A 20,044-nucleotide genomic window follows, 5' to 3' on the forward strand; every position below is an offset into this window, starting at 1 on the left:
TTTATACAAGTTCATGTTTCTCGTGTGGTGGAGTTTCACCTTTTAACCCTTGAACCGCTGGCATCCAGTGTATGCCAAAATTCGAGATCTTAACAAAGTCGGGTTAAACGATGATAAGAGCCACCACATCATAGATCGGGCCATTTTAATCAACATGTTCAAATATTACGACATTTACACGCGTTTTGAGCTTTTATCCAACGATATACACGTTTTAGCAAACTTTAAAGTTCCATTAAGCGGGTTACCGACATTCAACCGACAAATATCCTTTTAACCACTTTAGACATGACCAAAAATGAGTTTTAAACGTTATACCTCTAGCTCGGGGCTAGGGAAGAAACTAGTCGAAAACTGCGTGGATAATAGCAAACGGTAGAGGTCCTTCGCGTTCCGTTTGTTCCGAGCTCCGTTGTACGTAACCACCAACACTTGTATGGACTTGGAATTGCAAGACTTGAACTCGAAAGCGGGTGGGTGGTGGTGATAGTGTTCGGCCGAGAGGGAGAGCAAGGGAGGGAGAGAGAGTGAAGGTGAGGTGTGTGTGTGTTTAGGTGTGAGAGGTGAGGATATTTATAGAAAAAGTCGTCTCGATCTTCGCGTAATCTAATATAAAATAATAAAGGACGTACTCTCCCGGTCCCACTAGTTGGCCGATTCCATTGAGTTGTAATGGTACTCGGTTCGTTTTCAATCGTTCAGTTACGGTTCAGTTTGGTTAAGTGCGTTAAGTGCGAGGTCTAACCCCGTTAGTTGTTTTAGCGCATTAAAAGCGGGTGTTAGGGTAATCAGGGACCCTAACTGGCTCAGAAAAGTACCAATATTAATTTTGGCAATATTTTTATGTTCTGGGTATTGTCCGGTTGTTCGGTCGGATAGTAATCCGTTAAAGTGCTTAAGATATCCGTTAAGCGTCATAAATAATATTTTTAGCGACACAATTTATTCTGCAAAGTGTCGGGAATAATTCCTCATATTTTGGCACTTTATTAATTAGCTAGAAGCTAGTGTGTTGATAAAAGTGCTGTGTTTCGTGCTTAAAGTATGTTTTAGGCACATCCAAATCTCTATATCTTATTCCTAGAGACGTAATCATACAACCCTTGTATCCCTACACACACTATGGGTGTAGTAAAATAATTCTGGCTCATTCAGGTCTTTAGAGGCAGTGTTTGCCTGATGCTGGCTATATCAGCATGTTCACTGTGTATCCGTTTAGTGCTACTGTGCTTTTGTGCATCATGTTTGTCACTAAGGTTCAGCAATTAAGTAGTGTAGTGACAGGAATATCAAAGTATGATGCAGATATGTACAAGTACCAACAATCAAGTAGCAGTTTATCAGCAAACTCAGTAAAGCACAGTAATTAGGCAATAATTAATAATTAATTAAGTCGTACGGATACCTGGTTTTGAGAGGGTTGTCACAGTGTGCGTACTTAGTACATTGCTTTACAATACATTTCATGCTACGTACGCCCATTGTGTGCATACGTAGTACATTGTTTCACATTGTATTTCTGTTGCATATGCTCATCCAACATATGAACACATTACTACATTTTGAACCGTTGTACTCTACAATACATTTCATGCTACGTACGCCCATTGTGTGCATACGTAGTACATTGATACACATTGCATTTCTGTTGCATATGCTCATCCAGCATATGAACACATTATACCACATTTTGAACCGTTGTACTCTACAATACATGCTACGTAGCCCATTGTGTGCATACGTAGTACATTGCTTCACATTGCATTTCTGTTGCATATGCTCATCCAGCATATGAACACATTTTGCTACATATCGAACCGTTGTGACCATTTGACTATGTGAACCGTCTTATCCCTTTGAATACATGAACCGTCTGTAACCGTAGAACCGTGTGAACCTGTTGTATCCGTTGACATGATTTACATTTTGACAGTAGACATTTGACTATACATAAACATTTCTACCGTTGTTAAACATTTCATCTTGATGGTTTGGTTTGAGTAAGTGATTAAGTAACGAGGCATGTGTAATATGATACAAGCATGGTGGATACGCCGCTGGTACTTCCTATATATAAGTGTTTGTATGGTATTACACATCGTAGCGTTATTTGAATCATTTCAATTTGAGATATATGACATTTTATACAAATAACACACTTTTCACGAGACATTGTTTTACAAACGACTTATCTTATACAAACTCATTTTTCATGGTTATCCGTTTAGCCATACAGTGTTCTCTTATTTATACATATCATTTGATCTTACCGTTTTTCAAATGATTTACAAGACAAAGAAAATTATAAGGTTCATGACTAAACATTTTCTCAACATAAGTCATGAATCCCATTTTCACAAAACCAATGTATCTCACAGGCATTTTTATGCTGACATACCTATTTTCACATGTGTTTTCAGGAGACGATGCGTAGTTCTTATCAAGACATACATAGGCGGACCTGTGCCTTAGTAACTTAAAACAAGACAAGAACTAGTTAGTTATGTTATGTACTCTTTGGTTCTTGTTTAAACAATGTAAACACTCATGTTTGATTAATAAAACAAAACTTCAATTGCCATGGATTTGAAACAATTGATTCTGTTACAACACTCCCCGACGTTTCCGCCACGTTCTGTATGTTCTACGTGGTCGGGGTGTGACATAAGTTGATTATTTCATGCTTTTGCCTACTGGTACATCATATGATGAAGCTGCTATCACACTTAAGCAATTTATGGTTCAAGTTCAGTGTGACAGTCTAACTTGCTGATGTACTATCATTTCTTCTTTTCACACAGTGATAACTCATTTTTGATTTTCTATTTTTTTTATGTTTTTGATTTTTCAATTTTTTTGTGTTTTTGATTTTTTAAGAAAAGCAGTAAACTATTTACAAAAATTCTTATGAAAAACCAGTTATTCAGGATTCCTCATCCCGTTGAGTTCGACTAAGTGTTCAAAGCGAGCCCTGTCAAATGCTTTAGTATAAAGATCTGCCAGGTTATCCTCTGTGTCGACTCGATGAAGTTCAATCAGTCGCTTTTCAGCACAATCCCGTATAAAATGATGACGTATGTCAATATGTTTTGTGCGACTGTGGTTCCCGGGATTATTAGTTATTGAAATAGTGGCATTATTATCTATCATAATAGGAGTACGAGTGAAATCCAAACCGTAATCGCGCATTTGCTGTTGTATCCAGAGAACCTGAGAGCAGCAGCTTCCAGCAGCAATATATTCAGCTTCACACGTAGAGGTAGACACACAGGATTGCTTCTTGCATTGCCAAGACACGATCCTGCCTCCTAAGAACTGACAACCACCTGTTGTAGACTTCCTGTTCGATTTGCATCCTCCAAAGTCTGAGTCAGTGTAAGCAACAAACGTCAAATCACTATCAGCTGGATACCACAACCCAAGTTTAGGTTTCCCCTTCAAGTAACGAATAATTCGCTTCACTGCTTTCATGTGTGACTCTTTAGGATTCGCCTGATATCTGGCACACAAGCATACAGCAAACATGATGTCAGGTCTTGAAGCAGTCAAGTACATTAGAGAACCAATCATTGCCCTGTATTGAGTAGGATCAACGTCTTCAGTACTTTCATGATCTGGGCCAAGATTGTGATTTTCACATATGGGTGTGTTGGAAGTAGTGCAATCATTCATTTTGAACCGACTCAAAATGTCATACACATACTTTGTTTGATGAATAAACATCCCATCCGCCTTCTTTTCAACTTGTAATCCCAGAAAGTAGGACAGCTCACCCATAGCACTCATTTCGAACTTGCTCTTCATCACCTGCTCGAACTCTTTACACATGCTTTCATCAGATGACCCAAAGATGATGTCATCCACGTACACCTGTACCAGCAGAAAATCTTCCTTCTTCCTCTTGATGAACAGTGTACTGTCAATCTGACCTCTTTCAAAACCATTCTTGATCAGATGTGTAGACAGTGTCTCGTACCACGCCCAGGGAGCTTGATGTAACCCATACAAAGCCTTATCAAGTTTGTACACTCGATCTGGATAATCTGGATCAACGAACCCATCTGGTTGTGAGACATACACCACTTCTTGGACTTTCCCGTAAAGAAACGCACTCTTCACGTCTAGTTGGAAAACTTTGAAGCCCTTGAAAGAAGCAAAAGCTAGAAACAAACGAATTGCCTCCAACCTCGCCACTGGTGCAAACACCTCATTGTAATCTATCCCTTCTTGCTGATTGAACCCTTTGACGACTAATCGAGCCTTGTTTCGCGTGACTATACCTCTTTCATCCTTCTTGCACCTAAACACCCATTTAGTGCCAATCTCTCTTTCACCTTTAGGAAGATCAACCAACTCCCAAACCTTCAACTTAGCAAACTGGGCCAATTCCTCTTGCATAGCTTCAACCCATGAATTGTCTTTAAGAGCCATATGAATGTTCTTCGGCTCCTCTTGGGAAATAAAGCAACTATACAACCACTCGTTCACTATCCCAGTCTTCTCAATCGACACAAATAAACCTGTATTCGCTGCTATGCTTCTTCTCGTTTGAACACCTGCAGCAGGATCTCCCAGTATCATGTCAACTGGATGATCTCTATTTGCCCGTGTAGTAGCAACAGCATCGACTTCCAAATTATCACCAAGGTTTGAGCCAACCTCCCCCTGAATATGCTGATCCGCAAACGGATTAATGAAATCCTCCCCCTGATTGGGTTCGGGTTCATCGTCACTTGAATCAGTATCAGCAGCATTTTGGGAAGGTCCCGGAGCATCTGTTGTATCAACATTCGATCTAGGCATGAACTCGCCTTCATCATCACCAATCACTGTTTGAATCAGCTGAGACTCATCTGCATTGGAAAACTCAGGAATATTAAATGATTTAAAGACACTTTCATAATCATATAATATAGCTGGTCCACTCGTTGACTGTTGAGGTTTGTAAGAAGTGATTTCAACATTAAACACAACCTCAATTTTACCAGTTTTTAGATTAAAAACCCTTTTATTCGGTGCGCCAGGTACGTAACCTAGAAAGTAGCCCTCGTCAGCCACCTCACCGAATTTTTGTTTATCTTTATTTCGCACAATGGTGCAGGGTAATCCAAATGGTTCAAAGCCTTCTAAGTTTGGTTTCTTGTTAAACATTAATTCATGACAAGTCTTGTTAAAACGTTTAACAGTCAACACTTTGTTTAGGACGTAGCAAGCTGTATTCACAGCTTCCCCCCAGAAAAGAACTGGTAGCTTAGAATCTGAAAGCATCGTCCTAGCGGCTTCAATCAACGTCCTGTTTTTCCTCTCAGCAACTCCATTCTGTTGAGGCGTATAAGGAGCAGAATATTGATGTTCAATTCCCTTGCGAAGACAGTAGAGATCCAGAATACGATTCTTGAACTCCGTGCCATTATCACTCCTTATCCTCTTGATCTTTGCATCATGGACGTTTTCCAATTTTGTAAAAAGATCTATCAACATCTTTGCTGTCTCATCTTTTGTACCTAAAAAGAAAACCCATGAATAACGTGAGTAATCATCAGTGACAACTAAACAATAGTACTTTCCACCTATGCTCCTCACGTTCACTGGACCGAATAAATCCATGTGAAGTAATTCGTAAGGGGCATCTATGGAATTTACTGTTTTTGATTTGTGAGGTTTCTTGTGTTGTTTTCCCTTTTGACATGGAAGACACTTGTCTTCCACTTGAAACCTCCGCAATGGAACCCCTCTCACTAGCTCATTTTTAACAAGATAGTTCATTTTGCGATAGTGAATATGGGCCATGCGTCTGTGCCACAACATCGATTCAGCTTCAGATGCTTTTGATAGTAAACACGCCACCACTGCAGTTGGATCCTTAGCACCCATGTCCATGACATAAGTGTCATTTCTCCTTGGCGCTCGCATGACTATCCAATCGTCCGGTATCTTCAAACCTGGTTTCAACACTAAAGCTTCATTCTTGGTAAAATGGACCGAGTGACCCTTGTCGCAGACTTGTGACACGCTCATAAGATTATGTTTAAGCTGCTCAACATAGTTCACTTTGTCCAGTGTGATCTTCCCATTGGTCACTTTTCCTCATCCAGTAATTCTACCACCTTTTGCACCTGCAAAATTCACTTGTCCTCCATCATATTCTTCAAATTCAGTCAACAACCTCGCATCCCCCGTCATGTGCCTGGAGCAGCCACTATCAACATACCACAAGTTGATAATCCTCCTTAGCAGCTCCAGCACACACCAACCAAAAGATTAGTTAGATTGGGGGACCCAAGCCTTAATGGTCTTGGGTCGTCCAAATTCACCAACCACCGGAACATCCATCCAATATCCATTACTCCTAGCTGGAGTCTTGGATCGTAGACCTGTTGGAAATTGATTTTGACTTCCACTAGGTCTTTGGTCATGAGGGTTCCTATGTGTGTTTGGACTATTTGACCTTTGAAAATTTTGATTTTGATTCCAAGAAGCATTTTTGTTGTAATTTCTAAAGCCATTGTTATAAAAATTTCGACTACCATTATTTTGGTATCGATTTTGATATTGACCTTGACTTCTGAAATTATTTGTATTTTGATTGTTCATTCTTGGTGAACTGCTTCTAGGTCTCTCAAATCTGCCTGGTGGAGATCTAGGCTGAAATCTAGGTTGATTTCTTTGAAAACGAGGAACTTGTGGAGTTCCTTTTTCAGCCTTATCCTCACCAACAGCAACTGGCTCTGGTTGCTTAGGAGCAGATTTCTTTGGAGAGTTGGACTCTCTCTCCTGCTTATCACCATTTTTCTCTGGTGACTTCTCTCTCTTCCTCTCATTCACCTGTGCTTCATTCGTTTTGTTAGGACAGCAGCTAGCTACATGTCCTTTGGTATGACATTTGAAGCATGACATCCTTTTCGAAGACTTCTTATCTGAAGCCTTTGAACTAGATTCAGGCTTTGATGATGATGCCACAGAAGGATTTGGTTCAGTTTGCTTAATTTCAGAATTTTCTTTGTTTTTATTTTTTGCAAACTCTACGTTCGATTCATTTTCAATAACAGCTGTTTCGTTTTTCATGTCACTTCCTTGAACAAAACTAATCTTTTTAACAGAAGTTGAGTTTTTATTCCTAGGATGTGAAGTTTTCGTTTTCAAAACAGGTTTGCTGTTATTATCCTTCTTGGCCTCATCTCTCGCAGACTCCTCACCTCGACTTGCTGTGGAACTACTTGGTGCTGTTGACATGAAATTTGTTAGCTCATCTTCATCAGGTAGGAATGAATAATCATGACTAAGAGGGGGTGGGACTTCATTAAAGCCTTGAAATCCCACACTAGTCTTGTCATTACTCTTCTTTAACCCACCCATCATGTGTTTCATAACAAAAGCAGAATCCCTGAATTGACCCAATTTCTTTTCAAGTTCAACAATTCTGAGTTGAGCATCTGACAACTCTTTGTTTTTATCAGAAATCTCTTTTGTTTTTTCAGCCATCATGTCATGAGCTAAGTCAATGACTTGAAGTTTTTCATTTAATTTGCAGGTTACGGCTTCAAGTTCACTTTCATAACCTTTTATTTTCTTCAAGTATGACGTTTCGTTTCTTTTAGCAAAAAAGTTTGATTCTTTAATGTTAGACATCTCACTTACCAAACTTTTGTTTTGTGCAGACAACCTGTCAACCTCACCCTGTAGTTCACGACATTTTAAACACACAGAATTAGATTTTACCTCTCCTGTTTGTTTGTCAAGGTTGGCCATTAGAGCAGCAAGCTGAGCTTGCAATTGTTTATACTTGGCATCCTTTTCCTCAGCTTCTTTTTCATATTCAGACTTTTGTTTTTCGTCTTCAGCACCTGTTGTCTGATCAACCTTCTTCTCTTCAGCTCTATTCTCTACCTTCACCTCAGCATCCACCTTTACATCAGCATCCATCTTCACATCAGCATCCTCTTTCACTTCAGCATCATCTACTTTAGCTTCACCATCATCGATTGGAGTAATCTCTGCCATGAATGCTTGAGAGACATCCCCATCATTTTCTAAGTGAATGCTCCAATCATATGAACCCTCTCTTGCAGTAGAGATCAACGCCTTTGAGCTAGAGTTGCTTGATGCATTCCTGTTGTTTGAACTCTGGCTCGAATTATCTTGCTTTTGTTTCTGACATTCCCTAGCAAAGTGCCCATAACTTTGACAATTAAAGCACCTCACTTTGGTTTTGTCGAAACCAACACTCCTTCCAACAAATTTCCTCCCAGTTCTATTCATAAACCTCTTCACACGCCTAGAAATCATGGCCATTTGCCATTGCAAATCCATCTCTTCAAGATCATCAGGGTCAATCTGATCATAGTCTTCATCTAAAGTAGCAGGATCAGAAATTTTTCCCTGAATATAGTTTTCATAGGAGGCAACAAACGAAGCAAGCAGAGCCAGATGCTCTTCAGCAGACTTCACACTCATTGGCATTGACTTGGCAGTAGTACTCTGCTTAGAAGCTGACGATTTCTTAACTCCTGATGATCCTCCTGAAGCAGCAACAAAACACACATCACCATCCTGATTCACCATAACCTGCTCATTCTCACATGATAAAAACGCAGTAGCAGAGTCGCTAGAAGCGTTGTGAGATGAAGAAGATGTAAGCCCATTGTACACTGCTGGATCTTGAACCTGATCATATCCAGTATCTTTCTTCTTCATGCTGAGCTCATAAGCTCTCAACTTTCCTACAACCTCTTCAAGCTCTTTTGTTTCATAATCTGCTTCACCCTTGATCATTAAAGTGTAGATATCCCACTTAGTAGGCAAAGCATCTAGCAGCTTGTCATTTTTCTCTACGTCAGAATAGCAATCGATCTCATAATTGTCCATTTCTGACATCAGATGGTAGTAACGTGTGATGACGTCTTCAAGTGACTCATGCTTCATGTACTTGAAAACAGCAAACTGCTTCTTCAGTAGATCAATCTTGTTCTTCTTGACATCAGCATTACCAGCGTATCTTTTCTCCAAAGCATCCCACATATCCTTTGAGTTAGTGTACTTTTTGAAGGTATGTTTGATGCTATCAGGCAACGACATTTTGATTGCAGCCAAGGCTCTCTTTTCAGCCTCATACATCTTTTTATCATTATCTTGCATGTTCACATATTCTGTTCGACGTGGTCTGCCCTCAAAGTCGTGTGTTGGATTCACGTAACCATCTTCGATGCATATCCACATGCGCGTATCCTGATATTCAATGAAGGACTGAAAACGATCCTTCCATGTCAAATAGTTCTCCACCTTCATCATCTTAGGTGGTTTGTTGGTAGTGCCAACCTCGTGCTCCATTCTCAACAGCTCGTTCAAACTAGACATGTTCGACATTTTTAACGTAACAGACTGAGAAAACCGTACGAAAGTTTCCGAAAACAGTGGTTACTAAGTTACACCGTTAGAGTCGTCTCGAAAAGACGAATCCAATGATATATAATGTCAAAGACCTAAAAATCACACGAGTTCAACGGTGCAAACGGTTCTGTCTAACGACTTACGGATCAATTTCTATTTGCAAAACACCGAAAAATTTCCGACGCTTGCCAACTGAAATTCCACCACTTAAATTCTCTCTTAATTTAGCTGGTTTATGCTTAATTTCGCTAGGTAATCAGTTAAATTCGCTGATAAGGTTCGCTGGTAAGGCTCAACAGTCAATTTCGCTCCAAACAGTTCAAATTCGCTCAACAAAATCGCTGGTTTACTTCGCTGTTACAACGACCAGTAAATTCGTCAAAAACCGTGGTAATTTCGCTGTGGAAACTAACACGATTACCAAAGTCGCCTTTGGATTTAAGTTCGCCGATGACCGAATTGTTTAGTTCCAAATTCGCCAGGTGTTAATTTCGCCAGATTGGTCAGTCAGCAAAATTAATCAATTTCGCCAAAAACAGTCAAATTCGCCCAGCAGCTATGGAAAGTCAATCTGTTCGAATTTTTTGAAGATTTTTCAGATTTTCCAACACTTATCTGCAAAATCAAAACACCAAATCAGCAACTAAAAATCGAAAATTTTGAAGAACTGATTGAATAAACACGAAGAACACGAAGAACAGTCTTCGAATCTTCAAGTCTATCAGCCACAAACTTTTCCAGAATCAGCCAAATCTTTCCAGAAAAACCTGCAAACCACCAAACAAACAAACCAGAAGATCAAAACAGCCAACAAAAATCAAAAATCAGAATCAAAACAACCAAAATTTCGAAAATTTTAAAAAACCCTAATTATCAGGTTTCAAAAATTTCGAATTTTTACTCCCTGTTTCTGCAGCAAACAATTCTGAACCGAGCAATCAAGAGCCTAATGCTCTGATACCAATTGTAGGTCCCCTTGAGTCTATGGATCGTCACAGAATCGTCTTTCCAATCAAGAGTGCGGAATCCTCTTGATCAGAATCAACAGAAAACGTGTAGGAAACAGAATTCACTTTCAACTGGGTTTCTATTGATTATCAAACTTGCGTATTACAATCAACCAAACCGTAATTCGTCTAAGACTATGTCTCTCACGAAATTGCTCTCTCACACAATTGTTTTGGCTGATTTTTCTAAACCCTAATGTCTAACCTTGTTTATATAACACAAGGTTTACAAGTGGGCTAGGTTTACACTCCTGGGCTGCGAATTGGACAGGCCCAATTCGCCCCCATCACCCAATTCCTTGGGTTTAGCTAGCCCAAACATAACAACTAACTATTACAAAGCTAAACCCGCTAACTGTTTATCGTTTAACTAATTACAAGATATCCAAAGACCAAATCTAAGCTGTTGTCACAAACATGCACCAACAGGCACGGAATTAGTTGCTGAGTCACGAAGTGCTGCCAAAATTCCACTATGTAGTCATGTTAATATTTGAATGAGAAGACTGTTTTAAAGTGAACTCTCTGTTTTCTACTCCATTCTTCACTGATTCTACTCTGTTTGTTAGTTTCCGCCTTTCAAGCAGTGTGTATTGCCTCTTATTGACTCACTTGGTCGGTAAAACGATCCTACAATTGGTATCAGAGCCAGTTATGAGCCAATACACTTGAATCAGTGCCTTTTTCTACACTTTCTTGGACTTCTGGACAATTTAACGGACAAAATGGACTGATTTTCTAATATTGTGTGTAAAACACTGTTTTAACAAACCCTTGAGAGAATCAGATCAAAATTCAAAGTAAAAGTGACAAAAAATGGGCCAAACAGTAATTCCGTTTGAACGAACAAGTTAATTTCGTTTGAAAGACTGACGTGATGTCGTGGTCACGCAAATTTAATCCCAAGAACAACTATGTAGATAGTGGCAAGAGGGTATCGAACACAGGGAGTTTGTGGAAAATGTGTTATTTAGAAGTGTATCTAAAATTAAACTAATTGCAAGAAAAATAAAATTCAAGAGTTGGTTTGATTTGATTGGTTTTAAAAACTAAGATTAATTAACTAATTTGCAAAATGAAAATTTGAATTGTAAACAATTGAGAGACAAATGACTATCTTGAGTTTCCGGTTTGGTTCGACGTTTGTGTTAACATTTCACTAGAAAGAACTACATAGACATAGTTCATGTATAATCAATTGCAGTGATGAAAGGGGACTAAGTACTCAGATTCCTAGAACGTGAGGTTGTCACCCGATGATCAATCAACCCTTACCCAAACCTAACTATACCCATGATATCTCGATTGCCAACGGCACCAAGAACGTATGGTTTCTAATTAGTTCAATATAAGAATTAACAAGCTACTAACAATCAATCATACACCATAACAATCAATTCAAATAAGAAGCAATTGTTATTCTAGAAATATGAAATAAAAACACATAGTCTTACTCAAACCTTCAACACAAGATAATCACCAAGTGTTTAGCCACTCATGGCTTTTACCAACATAATGCAAAAAGTGGAAAAGGAAATAGTGTTCACAAGTTTCACCAACAAGAACTAATGAAGCTAGATGATTTAAGTGAAAGATAGTTCAAAAGATGATCCTTCCAAGCTTCCAAGTCCCTCCTTATAACCTTCCATTCGTTTCCTTCAAGTAGTAACCGACCGAGCATGATTACTATCCTTAAGTCTCCATAAAAAGGTCATTTAATGTGTAAGTTACGAAACAAGTTCAGTCGGCGCCGTAAGCTACGCCACCTGCCGTAGCTTACGGCGGTCAGCAAGGTAAAAGGCCAACATATGGCGCCGTAAGCTACGGTAGGCGGCGTAGCTTACGGTGCCCAATTATTCCTTACGGCCATTGCTTCCTGTCTTACGGCGGTGCTCTTTTTCAATTGATGGGAGCCGTAACCTACGGCTGGGAGCCGTAGGTTACGGTGCTGAATGGCTTTTTACTCCTTGTTTCTTCATCAATTTGCCATTTCCTCACTTCTCAATTTCGCCAACTTCCGCCATCCTTCTAATCTTCATAAATCCCTCATCTTGAGTACTTTAACACCTGCATCATTAAGCATAAAGTGGTTACCAAGTTCAAGCAATTAACCGAATAAAACATGGAATGTGCATATATTTAGACCTTTTAAGGGTTGTCCTACGGACCACCCGTCACATCCCCACACTTACCCGTTGCTTGTCCCAAGCAACCAATTCAAAACCATTTTCAACCAAAAACGATCGAATATGCAAACCAAACTAAAGTGCCGTCTTCTACTAACTCTTTATCATACCACAAAGCACACCCCTCACAAAAACTCTCGGTGACAAGAAAAATTAGCGTATTATGCTAAACCACTCAATGCGTATATGTGTGTGTGTGCGACAATAAGCTTGTATGAAAATCAAGTTTCCTCCTAACAAATATTTATCATGCTTATGAATCAAGGGAACTTTACGGGTTGTAACGGGGCTAGGTGCAAAGGTAGGAAGTGGTGGAATACATATTAGAAGGCTAATTGATTTGACCGGATTTTATTTTTACTACTAAACAAAGCAACATCAACTATATACAAGACATCATCAACTTCTAAACTACTATCGCAACTAACTCTTCTTTTTTTTTATATCTTTTTTTTTCACATAAGACTCATATATACAAGGACATCACAATTACAAACTAACTTCCTCAACCGGGTCATCTCAATAGGGTATAATTTATATGGGAAGTAGGCTTTGGGCTTCAATCGAATGGCTTAAGGATCAAACATAGCTTTCTAAAGACCAAACCCCCACCCCTCACAATACCAAGCTCATATATGTAAAGTATGAGGTCCAACCCACCAATCCCGCACTCTCACACATCTAGACGAGGCTACCTAAAAGTCCCCTATCATCTTCAAAAGCATGCTAACTCTAGGATTTAACAAGTATTCACACACAAGTTCTATTAACACACAACACACACCGCCACTCAAGCAAAGAATTAACTCTCATATGTGGTTCAATTCTCACCAAGAAAAAGCTAAGAACGGGTGTCGGTGTGTTAAATGGTACAATATCAAGTTTTCAAATTTTTACACTTTTTGCTTGGATTTGCAAAAATTTTTTAATTTCTCAAAAATTTCCCCCATCCCCACACTTGGGATACATTGTCCCAATGTATGGTTTTGAGGGAAAGATCGCTTTCAACCAAAAACACCCACATTTGCTTTGCATCTTGAACCCCAATTTTTTTTTTATTATTTTATTTCTAAAAACACCACCAACTTTCACAACCCAACAAACACATCAACATCAAAACACCACCCTACCTCCCAACCATAAACTAAAGCAAACAACTAACTATTAATATTTCAAAGCTAAAGAACACAACAAGACTAAGGAAAGAGTACATCGACCTGGTGAAGTTTGATATAACAAATGTTGTAGAAAATCTGACTTCCTCTCACTACCTTCACACCAATCTCCGCACATCTTCCCCACACTTGAGTGTTACCATGGCCCTGAAACATAGAAAAATAAAAATAGCAAGATCAATATAAAACCCCGGGTTACCTCCCGAGCAGCGCTAAGTTTCGAGTCTTCAGCCAGACCATGCCACCCTCATTTAAGGTGGCTCAAAGAATCGGTTCCTGCCATCTCCACCACTTCCTTGTGCCATTGAGCAAAATGCATCCATCTTGTTTTGACTCGGTGGGTAATCAAATACGCTCTTGCTTGACCCCATATATGTTTCTTCACGGTCCGGTGGGTGCTTTTTTCTCATTCTTTGAAACACGTTTTTCATACAATCACTAGACTCACCACCCTTCCCCTCAATGGACTCATAAATAATCACTCTAGTTTGAACATCAAAAGACAACTTACGGTTCTTTTCGGTCATGGTAATAATCTCGTCTCTACAATTAATTTGAGCATTTGCCGTGTATAGAAACGGTCGACCTAAAATTACCCTTTGTTGTGATGCCAAGTTGGTAGAAGCATAGTCCAAAACTAGGAAATCCACCGGGTATTCAAACTCTCCCAACTGAATCATAACATTCTTAATTATTCCTCGTGGACGCCTCCAACTCTCATCCGCCAAGCTCACCATGGTGTCTACATCTTCAAGCGGACCGAAATCATACATGTCATATAAATCGCCCGGTAGCACACTCATGCTTTCCCCATAGTCCAACAATGCGTGAGGGATTTTTAATTTTCCCATGCGGATATGCACGATTGGCACTCCATATTCTTTATCCTTCTCGACTTCGGCATCTTTTTCCAAACCTGCATTCACTTGACACGAAGAAGTTAGCAATGTTTCATTAAATTTAGTATTTGGAACGGTGCTTACCACATTGATGTTAATGCTCTTTGTGTTCTTGGGATTTATCACCGTGTCACTTGGTAATTGACCTTTTGCTTTCTTCAATATCGCCACTTCACTTGCAAGTTGACCCATTTGGGTGGTCAAAGTTTGAATCGCTTTATCACGGGCCTCGTCCTTTTGCATCCGAACCTCATCACGTTGATTCATTCGTTGCATTTCAACTTGCATTGCCTTCAACATCTCCATTACTTCATTTCCACCCGAAGAGCTTTGACCCGTTTGATATTGCCTTTGAAATCCTTGGTTTCCTTGGAAATTCGGGTTAGCTTGATTTGAAGGGTTCCCATACCGAAAGTTTGGGTGGTTTCTCAACCCGGGGTGGTAAGTGTTAGAATTCATATTATAGTTTCTACCACCCCATCCTTGACCTTGCACAGCATGAACCTCTTCATATTGCCCATCACCTCCTTGGCAATTTTCAGCCGCATGACCTATTTCATTGCAAATAGTACAAACATCATAAATTTGATTAGTAGTTTGAACATTACCATCGTCAACTGCATGAACTTGCGATCTCGTGACAGCCGGTCGTGCTCTCCTTGATGCTTGGGCTTTCCTCTTTGAGGTAATGGCCATTTGTTCCAAGAACTCCCAATCCTCATCTTCATAATTTGTGCCAAAAGTCCCATTTGTGATGGACATTAGATCACGTGCATCCTCGGCACACAACCCCTCGTGGAAGGCATTCATCAACTCCCAAAGTTCAATCCCATGATGAGGACAATTTTTGATCATCATATTAAAGCGCTCGAAGGCTTCATGGAACATTTCGCCTTGTTGTTGTTGGAAACTCCTCAACCCCTTCCTAGCATCATTGGTCTTTTGGGCGGTATAAAACTCGTCTAGGAAAATTTGTTGCATTTCCACCCAAGTATAAATAGATGCCGAAGGCAAAGTGTAGAACCACTTCTTTGCCTTGTCCTCCAAAGAAAATTGAAATAATACCAACTTGATATCATCAGCCGAAAAACCTTGACTCCCAAGAGTATTGCAAATTGAGTCATATGCCTCCAAATGGAAATAAGGCTCCTCCGTTGCTAGCCCCTTGTATTTCGGCAAACTTTTTAAAGAATTGGTTCTTACTTCAAAAGTTCTCCCTTGGTTGTTATGAGGAATAACCACCGGTGAAGGATTGTGAGTAATCACCGGCCTAAAATGCGCTTCAATACCCCTCGCATTTTCTCTAAGATGCCTCCTTGGCACACCAAATCGACCTCGTGGACGAACTTGACCCATTGGTCTTTGTATAGGCCCTTGTGGTGCATTTGGTTGTTGAACTTGTTGTTGTGGCACCGGTGGGTGTTGAATTGGCCTTTGGAATGGCGGTTGCACATGTTGTGGTCGAACTTGTTGCAAAGGAACCGGACGTTGCAATTGCGGCCCTTGTGGCCTTGGCCTAATATGTTGTGGTATGAGTTGTTGTTGTTGTTGTGGAATCCCACCAACACTTGACATTCTTTGTGTTTGACCAGGTATATAAGTCAACTCCCCTTGATCTCCACTACCCACATAAGCGTAACCCTCTTCCTCATAACCCTCGAAATCTTCATATCCTTCTTCATATCCATCTCCTTCTATACCCCCCAATGATGGCCCAAATGGAATAGATGAGTATTGAAAACCGGACTGGTTTGGTACTCCAAATGATGAAGTAGCATGAACAACAGTTGAGCTTTGTGGTAGTGTATAGGTGGATGATGATTGACCTGAAACTGGGAAGAAATGGGTGAGAGGTGGAATTGTAGAAGCAGGGCTAAAGGTAAGAGTAGGTTCAATTTGTGTAGTGATGGGCTGTGTGGTGTTGGTTGATGTGACATTTTGAAGTATGGTGGGTTCGGTAGTATTTGGTGGAATGGTGGTATTTGGTGAAGGTTGAGTGGATGTTGGTATAAATGATGAAGTGGATTCACCCGTAGTGGGTGGTGGTGGTGGTGGATCCATGTATCGAAGTGGTGTAATTGGTGTAATTGGTGTTGTTGGTGAACTGCTGATTGTATTTTCTCTTAGCAAAATTCTATTTGCTCACAAAGTTCGCTCGATTTCCGGATCAAACGCCAATGGTGATAGCTTGTGAGAGCTCCTAGTACGCATGCACCTGTCAATACCTGCACACTAACACACCCAGCGTAAACCAGAAAAAATAACAAACTCAAAGCAAGAACAAAAAAAATAACACACGTTGCGCACTACTCCCCGGCAACGGCGCCAAAATTTGACGTGATGTCGTGGTCACGCAAATTTAATCTCAAGAACAACTATGTAGATAGTGGCAAGAGGGTATCGAACACAGGGAGTTTGTGGAAAATGTGTTATTTAGAAGTGTATCTAAAATTAAACTAATTGCAAGAAAAATAAAATTCAAGAGTTGGTTTGATTTGATTGGTTTTAAAAACTAAGATTAATTAACTAATTTGCAAAATGAAAATTTGAATTGTAAACAATTGAGAGACAAATGACTATCTTGAGTTTCCGGTTTGGTTCGACGTTTGTGTTAACATTTCACTAGAAAGAACTACATAGACATAGTTCATGTATAATCAATTGCAGTGATGAAAGGGGACTAAGTACTCAGATTCCTAGAACGTGAGGTTGTCACCCGATGATCAATCAACCCTTACCCAAACCTAACTATACCCATGATATCTCGATTGCCAACGGCACCAAGAACGTATGGTTTCTAATTAGTTCAATATAAGAATTAACAAGCTACTAACAATCAATCATACACCATAACAATCAATTCAAATAAGAAGCAATTGTTATTCTAGAAATATGAAATAAAAACACATAGTCTTACTCAAACCTTCAACACAAGATAATCACCAAGTGTTTAGCCACTCATGGCTTTTACCAACATAATGCAAAAAGTGGAAAAGGAAATAGTGTTCACAAGTTTCACCAACAAGAACTAATGAAGCTAGATGATTTAAGTGAAAGATAGTTCAAAAGATGATCCTTCCAAGCTTCCAAGTCCCTCCTTATAACCTTCCATTCGTTTCCTTCAAGTAGTAACCGACCGAGCATGATTACTATCCTTAAGTCTCCATAAAAAGGTCATTTAATGTGTAAGTTACGAAACAAGTTCAGTCGGCGCCGTAAGCTACGCCACCTGCCGTAGCTTACGGCGGTCAGCAAGGTAAAAGGCCAACATATGGCGCCGTAAGCTACGGTAGGCGGCGTAGCTTACGGTGCCCAATTATTCCTTACGGCCATTGCTTCCTGTCTTACGGCGGTGCTCTTTTTCAATTGATGGGAGCCGTAACCTACGGCTGGGAGCCGTAGGTTACGGTGCTGAATGGCTTTTTACTCCTTGTTACGGCTGGGAGCCGTAGGTTACGGTGCTGAGTGGCTTTTTACTCCTTGTTTCTTCATCAATTTGCCATTTTCTCACTTCTCAATTTCGCCAACTTCCGCCATCCTTCTAATCTTCATAAATCCCTCATCTTGAGTACTTTAACACATGCATCATTAAGCATAAAGTGGTTACCAAGTTCAAGCAATTAACCGAATAAAACATGGAATGTGCATATATTTAGACCTTTTAAGGGTTGTCCTACGGACCACCCGTCAAAGACTGAGGTATTTTCACACGGAATTACAGATTCCGTTTGAAAAGTTGAAGTAATTTCAAACGAAATTACTATTTTCGTTTGAACTGTAATCCTGTTTGGCTATATTCGCTCCAAAATACTAATTCCGTATGAAATCACACCTAATTTCGGTTGAAGGTGTAATTTCGCTTGAAAAAAAGGTAATTTCGTTTAAAAGTAATCTCACTTGAAAGTTTAATCTCGTTTGAAAACCTAATTCCGTGTGAATATGTCTGATTCCGTTTGAAAGTCCATAGTGTTCGTAATTCCGTTTGAAAGTCCCGTTTGTGTAATTTCGCTTGAAAAGAATGGTTTTCAAAACTTGAAAAATTTTTCCGTAATCTGTTTTCTAAAAATGGACAATCAAGAATTTTATAACTTCTTTGCCGGCGGTGGGATGACTGCAGCACAAAACCCAGCCAGTATAGTGCAAAACGTGAATATGGAGAATGAGTTGGGGACGATGCAAAAAGCACCTAAATTGATGAATATCGATGAGTACGCGGGTTGGTCTGGAAGATTCAAAAATTGGGTACAAGCCAACCACTTTGGGTGTTGGATGAAGATTGAATCGAAGTATGTTCCACCTAAGGATGGTTTGGGTCTTGAGAACGCGATTGGCAGTTTGACACAAAGTGAACAAGAAGATTTCAAAGCTGAGAAGAAGATGATGAGTATTCTTCAACAGGCGATTAAAGAAGATATCTTGGTATTACTACAACACCAAGATAATTCACAGTCAGTGTGGCAAGCTTTGAAGGTGAAGTTTTTGGGAAGTGTATCGATGATAAAAAGCAAGACTGCTTTGATAAAGAAAGAATTTGACATCTTCAGGGGAATTAAAGGTGAAACAACAAGACAGTTGATCAAGAGATACTGTCACCTAGTTGTTGAAATGAAGCATTTGGGTATTCAGAAAACTGATGAAGAGTGGGTTGACAAACTGGCAGATGCCTTACCATATGATGAATGGGGAACTTATCTTTTAGTGTTGAAGAACAACTCAGACTATGTTGGTTTCAATCTCAGTTCATTCATTGAGAAAATCGAGGCACATGAACTTGAGCTAATGAAGATCAGAAAGATGAATTCTGCAGATGTTCAACAAGTTGTTTCTCTATACTATAAAGGAAGCACTTCGGGAACTTCGAATCTAAGCCCGAAGATTCAAACAGCGTTCAGCGCTGATTCAACATCGGGTGTTTCGTCTAGTACTTCAAGCAACAACAACCCTTCACTGTTTGCTAGTTATGAGCCAAATTCTAAAGCTTCAGAACAAATGTCACCTCAAAGCTCATCTAGCTCGAACAATTAGGGTTATGTTTCTGGGATTCAGTGTAATATTGCGGTAAACATCAAAGATGGACAAGAGTTTACTGAAGCGGCTGCAAAGCAACATATCTCACTGTTAGCTTCCGTTCTGGAGTCGTATGAGAGTTTAGTGGCTGGAAAGATCGGTAATCCTGATATGACAAAGGAGGATTACGATCAAATAGATCCAGAAGAGCTAGAGCTGATTGACATCAAATGTTGAATGGCTAGTTTGGTTAGAAGAGCCCAAAGGTTTATGGAAATTACGGGTCGAAACAGTTTGTCTGGACCAGATCAAAAGCTCGGATTTGATAAGTCTAAAGTGACGTGTTTCAAATGTAAAGAGAGAGGGCATTTTAAGAGGGAGTG

The 20,044-nt window shown here is 39.8% G+C and overlaps 1 non-coding gene across 1 annotated transcript; it reads left to right on the forward strand.

Annotated features, from left to right (window-relative positions):
• The first annotated feature begins 15,480 nt into the window (after positions 1–15,480).
• LOC118483512 lies at positions 15,481–15,586 on the forward strand. Its single transcript, XR_004870802.1, has one exon. It is a non-coding gene; the product is annotated as a small nucleolar RNA R71 (small nucleolar RNA).
• The last annotated feature ends 4,458 nt before the right edge of the window (positions 15,587–20,044 follow it).

Source organism: Helianthus annuus, chromosome 10 (assembly GCF_002127325.2).
Source record: "Helianthus annuus cultivar XRQ/B chromosome 10, HanXRQr2.0-SUNRISE, whole genome shotgun sequence".
NCBI lineage: Eukaryota > Viridiplantae > Streptophyta > Magnoliopsida > Asterales > Asteraceae > Helianthus > Helianthus annuus.